The sequence below is a fragment of the Zea mays genome, chromosome 1 (assembly GCF_902167145.1).
Source record: "Zea mays cultivar B73 chromosome 1, Zm-B73-REFERENCE-NAM-5.0, whole genome shotgun sequence".
Lineage (NCBI taxonomy): Eukaryota > Viridiplantae > Streptophyta > Magnoliopsida > Poales > Poaceae > Zea > Zea mays.
Genome location: NC_050096.1, coordinates 302,560,108 through 302,567,457, shown reverse-complemented (window position 1 = coordinate 302,567,457; position 7,350 = coordinate 302,560,108). Strand labels below are relative to the sequence as shown.

The 7,350-nt window shown below is 56.5% G+C and overlaps 1 pseudogene; it reads left to right on the top strand.

Annotated features, from left to right (window-relative positions):
• The first annotated feature begins 5,458 nt into the window (after nucleotides 1-5,458).
• On the top strand, nucleotides 5,459-6,467 carry LOC103645722 (pentatricopeptide repeat-containing protein At5g15300-like; annotated as a pseudogene).
• Nucleotides 6,468-7,350: the final 883 nt, after the last annotated feature.

Genomic DNA, 7,350 nt, shown 5'->3' with positions numbered 1-7,350 from the left:
TAGAGGGGTCCTAAACTGCAGGCCTGGCTACTCAATTCGGATGTCATCATGCTGTGGGAACTGCACGGGTGGGTTAGATAAAAAATAATATCCAGATACTGCAGGATAAAACCATGGAGGCAGGAGGATAAAACTGTCATAGAAGCACATCTGAGGGGGTAAATCTTCTCTTTATAAATCGACATGCATGGGTGCAGGCCAACAGGCCGGGCTTATGAGGGCGGACCTCACCAGGCTGGCGTACACGTATGCACAACCTAGTTATAAAAGAAATCATAACCCCTCGGACTTGCTTCTGTGGGTAGGACTTACAGGAATACTATATATTCTGGGGATTGGGAAGAGGCACCCCTTCAGTTGTGGCGAGGTGGGCACCCCCGGGTCGGCATACTTCGGTCACCTTGAAGGGTCCTTCCCAACTGGGGGAGAGTTTGCGGAGCCCTTCTCGGTTCAGTACTCGCCGTAGGACTAGGTCCCGTACCCCGGGGTCCCTACTATGCACGGTCCGCTGGCGGTGGCGCCCGAGCGCTTTGTTGTACCATGCATTTCAGGTCGCCACTTTCCATCTGCGTTCGTTGGTGAAGTCCACGTCCTTATGCCGCGACTATTCTTGCATAGACTCGTTAGAATACTGGACCCGTGAGGAGCCCACAAGGGTTTTCGGGGGAAGGCAGGCTTCAGCCCCGTAGACCAGGAAGGATGGGGTCTCCCCGATGGCCCGACTAGTTGTCATCGCCGGAGATGGAGTCTCTGGTGAAGACGTCCTTCAGGACCCCCTCGGGTGACTGATACCCGAGGTCCGTTTCTCCCGCGGCCACCTCGCCGCTGTCGGCCCTTTCCTTGCCGGGCCGGCGACGAGGAGGGGAGCCGTCCTTGGAGGTCTGCTCGCACCGTTCGCTGACGCGCTTCGCGAGTTCGATGATCTTGCGACACTCCGCGGCGCTATGGCGACTGTTGGGGTGTATAGGGCATGAACCACTGTTACCCCTCTGCGGCCGTGGGCGCTTGTTGCGCTCATTTCGTCCCCCAGTCGCAGCTGCGGTGACCGGAGCAGCAGACGACGGCCTCTTGGAGCCACAGTTCTTTTTCTTCTTTTTGCCGTCTTGAGAGACGGCACCCGAGCCACCCGTCTGGGCAAGCCCGGTCTGTGGTGCCGAGTGCCATGCACGACCCTTGGCAGCCCTGACGCACTTGTCGGCCAAAGCGAAGAGCGTGGTGACAGTTTCCACGTCATGCGTGGTGAACTTCTCCAGCATTTTTTTCGTCACGCACCCCCTGGCAAAAGGCGGTGATGATGGAAGCGTCAGAGATATGGGGTATAGTCCCTCGTACCCTGGTGAAGCGGGAGATGAAGGTCCGAAGAGTTTCTCCGGGCTCCTGCCTCACTGCGTGGAGGTGAGCCTCCACGCCATGCTGCTGATAAGCACTGGCGAAGTTCGCTGCGAACCTCGCGCAGAGCTCTTCCCAGGAGTAGATTGATCCTGGGGTAGGGTTCATGAGCCAAGTCCGGGCAGACCCAGACAAGGCAACATGAAAATATGTTGCCATTACGGTGGTGTCTCCACCTGCTGTCGTAATGGCGGTGACATACACCTGCAAGAAATCTGATGGGTTGGACGTACCGTCGTACTTTTCCAGCAGGTACGACCGGAACTTGGGTGGCCAGGTCACCGCGCGGAGATGATCCGCGAGCGCGACGCAGCCCACGCCGGCCAATGGGACACCTGCCTGGATCCGGGTGCCCGCTGGGGTCTGCGGTGCTACCGCAGCAAAATCTTGATCGAGGTTGCGACCCTCGATGTTTCGTCGGCGCTCCCGCGCCCTCTCCAGGGAGACCCGGGCATCCTCTCCCGCACGCCTGCGGTTGAGCTATGCCCTGAGGTTGTCGGTCTGTGCACCCCTCACCGAGGGTGAGCGCACAGACGTTGTCGCCTCATGTTGGCGCCGGGATGACCGCGGCCTCGACCTGGTCGAGCTGGAGTGTGCCATGCCGATTAGTTGGTCGATGTCGTCACACCACTGCTTCATGGCCCCTGGTGGGGCCGTGGAGCTTGGGGGTGGCGCAGCAACTCCCTGGCCGCAGACAATGCCCTCGGAGCTGCCCTTGACGAAGTCCGGGATGTCTGCGAAGCTGTATGGTGCTGCGTAGCGTGCACAACAGTAGTGCCCGACACTGGGCGGTTGGGAACCTGTGGCGTGGAAGAGGCATCTTCTTCCTCCACTAGGAAATCCACCGAAGTCTCGATGTGGTGCTCAACGATTTGCACCATCATGCTGAGCAAGAAAACAAGCAAAAACTCAAAGCTTTGCCCCTACCTGGCGCGCCAAATGTCGGAGAGGAAATCTCCGGCCGAGTGGCGGAATGCACCCGCCCTAAATCCTGAGATGAGGAGGGGCCTAAGCGTTTTGCCTGTCTGCCAAGCGATGAATGAACACAAGAACACACAAGGGTTTAGAGTGGTTCGGGCCGCCGGAGCGTAATACCCTACTCCACTGTGTGATGTATTGAGCTCGAGAGCTTGTATGAACTTGTGAGCCTGAGCTGGGTCTAAGTCTAAGTGAGCTTAAGTGAGCTTGGGTTGTAACGTTGTGTGCCTCCCCTTTTATAGCTGAAAGGAGGGCACGTACAAGGGTGTTGAGCCCTGACATGCAGGCCCAGGGACATAACGGATGTAATACTTGGAGCAACTAATGCTGGTCACCAGTGCAATCTCCTTACGCCCTGTTATCCGCAGCCTGCGTAGTATCGGTGTGCAACGGAAGTTTCACTGGCAACATACGAGTGATGATGAGCATAGTGTATGCCGCAGCACGGGCGTACTGCCTGCCACCGGAGCGGACTGGCATGTCGCTTGCAGGATGGCCTGGTTGTCGCCCGTCAGCAGAGTGGACAGGGCACATTAAATGCTGAGGCGGCGCATCGCTTGTCAGTGGAGTAGACAGGGCGCATTTAATGCTGAGGCGGCACATCACCTGCCAGCTTGACAGGCGGCGCGCCTCCTCCGCAATAAATGTGCGGCCAAGAGGCCTTACGTCTGGCTCCGGCCGCTGGCTTACGTCACAGGCAGTAGGCCACGTGGCAGCATCGGGTCTCCGCCTGAGTGGGGAGTGGGAGCGCTCACGGTATGGTTCGGACACGTGTCAGCACCGGACCCCCGCCTATCCTTGATTAAGGCCTGGGTATTCTTTTCCTTGGAATCCCGGGACCCTACTGTGAGTGGTCCGGACCCATCCTGAGGGGTCCGGGACCCGTCCCAGGGGTCTGGTTTGTACCTGTGGAGGTTTTGAACCCCGCCAGGAAGTCCGGTCTGTGCATCCAGGGGTCCGGCACTTTCGCGTGGGGTCGGACCCACTGCCGCCACCTTGGAGTATATCATCTCCTCTGGCCACGTGGCGTCCCCGGAGCCGCCCACGTGGAGGGGTCGGGTGCTGTTCACCGCGCGACTAGAGATAGCGCGCGGTCACCGTGTCTTCATACTGTAGTAAGGGGTACCCCTGATTCAGGGTACCGACAATATATATATATATATATATATATATATATATATATATATATATATATATATATATATTGTCGGGTACCGTAATTAGGGGTACCCCCAACACTCCTAAACACGGCTGGTAAGCACCCTCAGCACAAACTGCAAAGACTGATGGGCACGATTCAGGTCAAGGCGTCGTCTACCAAGGGACACAATCTCGCCTCGCCCGAGCTCGGCCTCGGGCAGGAACAGTAGTCCCGGACGAATTCACGCTTCGCCTGAGGGTCTCCTCAGGTAGTGGGCGCACCCTCGGCTCGCCCGAAGCCCAGCTCGGGCAGGCTTCGTCGAGAAGCTACCTTGGCCAAATCGCCTCACCAACCGACCGTATCGCAGGCGCATTCAATGCGAAGATCGCCTGGCACCTCATCCTGACACGCGCGCCGCAGTCGGCAAGGTCGAAGTGACCGCAGTCACTTCGCCCCTTCACTGTCCGATCTGACAGGAAAACAGCGCCGCTCGCACCGCTCCGACTGTTGTGCCACCCATCGGGGTAAGACTGCCAACAGCCGAGTTCAGCCTCGGGCGCAACAGGATCTCTGCCTCGCCCGACCTTAGGCCTCGGCCTCGGGAGGAGGTCTCCGCCTCCCCCGACCCCAGGGCTCAGCCACAGCCTCGGCCTCAGGAGGAGGTCTCCGCCTCGCCCGACCCTAGGGTTCGGCCTCAGCCTCGGCCTCGGGAGGAATCGCGTCCTCGCCCGACCCCGGCCTCGGCCTCAGGAGAAGTCTCCGCCTCGCCCGACCTTGGGCTCGGACTGACCGCGCCACAGGGGATACATCATTACCCTACCCCTAGCTAGCTCAGGCTACGAGGGAACAAGACCGACGTCCCATCTGGCTCTCCCTGGTAACAGGTAATGATGGTCCCCCGCGTGCGTCCATGACGTCGGTAGTTCTCAGCCTCCTACGGAAGCAAGCAGACGTCAGCAGGATCCCAGTCGCACCGCCAGCTGTGCTTCTACAAGGCTCAGGCACTTCTCCGACGGCCACGTTATCGCGTACACAGGGCTCAAGCGCTTCTCCGAGAGCCACGTTGGCATGTACACAGGGCTCAGGCACTTCTCTGCCAGACACGTTAGCGCATAGCTACACCCCCATTGTACATCTGGACCCTCTCCTTGCATCTATAAAAGGGAGGTCCAGGGCCTTCTTGCGGGGGGGGGGAGGGGGTCGCGCGGGGGAGAACGAGCAAAAGGAACATGCTCACTCTCTCTCTCTCTCGCGACGCTTGTAACCCCTACTACAAGCAGCACCCCCGGTGCGAGATAATACAAGTCGCGTTTCTCCTTGTGTTCCATCTTGCGTTAACCCATCTGGACAGGGGCACGCAGCGTTAAATTTACTGGTTGGCTTACGGACCCCTCGGGTCCGAAACACCGATATATATATATATATATATATATATATATATATATATATATATATATATATCTACTAACTATTAAGGGTTCATTGTAGACTGCCCCCGCCCCCTGAAATCACGCGCCCGCCTCCGCGCGCCCGCACACCGGAAACCGCGGAGGCTGCACCGCGTGAACCGCCAAACAAACGCCCGCACGCTGCAATCCCACGACGGCCTATGCAGCCGCCGCGACCTCCGCGAACCCCCATGCGGCAATCCCGCCGCAGCTGCTAAAGCTGTAACCTCCGTGAACGCCGCAATCCCGCCGTGGCCTCTGCAGCCGCCGCGACCTCCACGAACCGCCGCCGCGAACCGCCCCCGCAAACCTCCTCGAGCAACCCTCCGCGCTCGCACAATCCCCATGTTTATTTAATCTGTACATGGATGATGACGACGTGTCTCCCGACGCCCGCGACGTCTACGTCGCCAACGCCACCGTATCCTCCTACTTCGCCGCCTCCGACGTCGCCTCTGCCGACCGTCTCTTCGCGGAGGTCTCCACCGACGTCGCCGACGTCGTCACCTGGACCACCATGGTCGCCGGCCACGCCAGTTCCGGTGGCCTGGGTCGGGCAAGGCACTTCTTCGACGCCATGCCCGAGAGGAACGTCATATCCTGGAACACGATGCTGCGCGCGTACGCCCGCGCCGAGATGCTCACCGAGGCGCGGGGCCTGTTCAACGCAATGCCTACCAGGAACGCCGCCACCTGGAGCTGCATGATCAGTGGCCTCGTGCTGTCGGGACGCTGCTGGGAGGCGCTGCATGATCAGGGGCTCTTCGGTGACATGGTCCGCAGCAGCGGCATCGTGCCGAATGAGCCCGCGCTGGTGAGTGTGGTCTCGGCGTGCGCCCAGCTGCGGTCACTTGAACATGGCACGTGGGTGCACGCGTACGCCGAACAGGAGCTGCATGGGGCGATGAGTGTTGTCCTCGCCTCCGCTATCGTTGACATGTACGGGAAATGTGGGGGTATCCACAGTGCCATCAGGGTGTTTGCTGCCATGCCCATGAGGAACATCTACTCCTGGAACACGATGATTGCTGGGCTCGCGATGAATGGTGGCGAACGATAGGCCCTGTCGCTCTGGTCGTGTCATGGAGGCCTTGTATTTCGTCAAGAGCATGCCCGTGGAGCCACACCCTGGTTTATGGGGCGCACTAGCTAGCGCCTGCAAGATGCATGGCAAGGTTGAGCTTGGTGAGGAGGTTGCCAAGAAGCTCATTGAACTGGAGCCTCGCCATGGCAGCCGATACATCCTGCTGTCAAACTTGTATGGCTCTGTGAATAGATGGGATGACATGGCCTCTGTGCGTAAGATCCTCAAAAGGAGCAAGGTGCCCAAAGGCACTGGCAATGCAGTGGTTGGGATGACATCGGCATCCTGTATGTCGAATGGTTGAATGCACTCTCGATAGTGACATGTACAAATTTGGGACTACTTTTCATTGATAGGGGCATTAAGATTTTTGCAACGGTTGGAACTGCGGCCAATGAGAATTAGGAGATCGATGAAGCCTAGAGGAGAATGGGGCTGACAAAAAAACTTCTCAAATATAAATGTTTGGTTGATATGTCATCATACGCCACCTAATTGTTTGTACAAAACACAGTAATTGCATTTACTGGGAGTGGAAGTGCAAGAAACTAGCAAGAAGTGCAGACTGGTGCGTGAATACTGATCAAAGGGGGCTGGAACTCGAGAACAATGAGTGGTGTAGTATGGTCAGTTCAGAGTTAGGCAATTCAGTTAGTGCAAGGATATTTCAAATTGGGCCACGCGCGGTCTCGGCCCACACGGTCGCGCTGTCAAACTGATTTCCTTATGATACCCTGATAAAAAGCGTGCTAATTTTTAGAAAATAAATGTTAACTGGTCTGATAGGTCCTAGGATGATTTTAGGTGAAAGGAACTAATCAAAACACCAAGAGAAATAAATATGTGGATGGCAGCTCTTGTTTTAATCTTGTAACAGTGTTTTTGCTAGACTCAACTATTTTTGATTAGGTGTGTTCCTCGGCAAAAAACAAGCTTACCCTGTGTTGCTTATTACTTAACTTATCTTCATACTTCGGTCTTTGCAGGGTGGTGCAGATTCACTAAAAGAAGCTGCAGTTCCTGCCCCACGGTTGATCAGCTCCCAAGAACTCGAGTAATTTTTTCCTTACTCCTGAAAGCTTCCTTGTCCTACATCCATTAAACTTCTATTTGATAATGTTTGTCACATGGATTCTGTATATTATAGTGAATAGATGGTGAGAGACTATAAACAAGGCATGCAAATTAACAAGACTCATACATGCGTGGAACAGTGTGCTGATGAGGCACAAGGGAACACATGCTCAGGTATTAACATGTTTGGCTTCCGAGCAAACTTTCTCCAGACCCTCAAAAAAATATAAGATCTG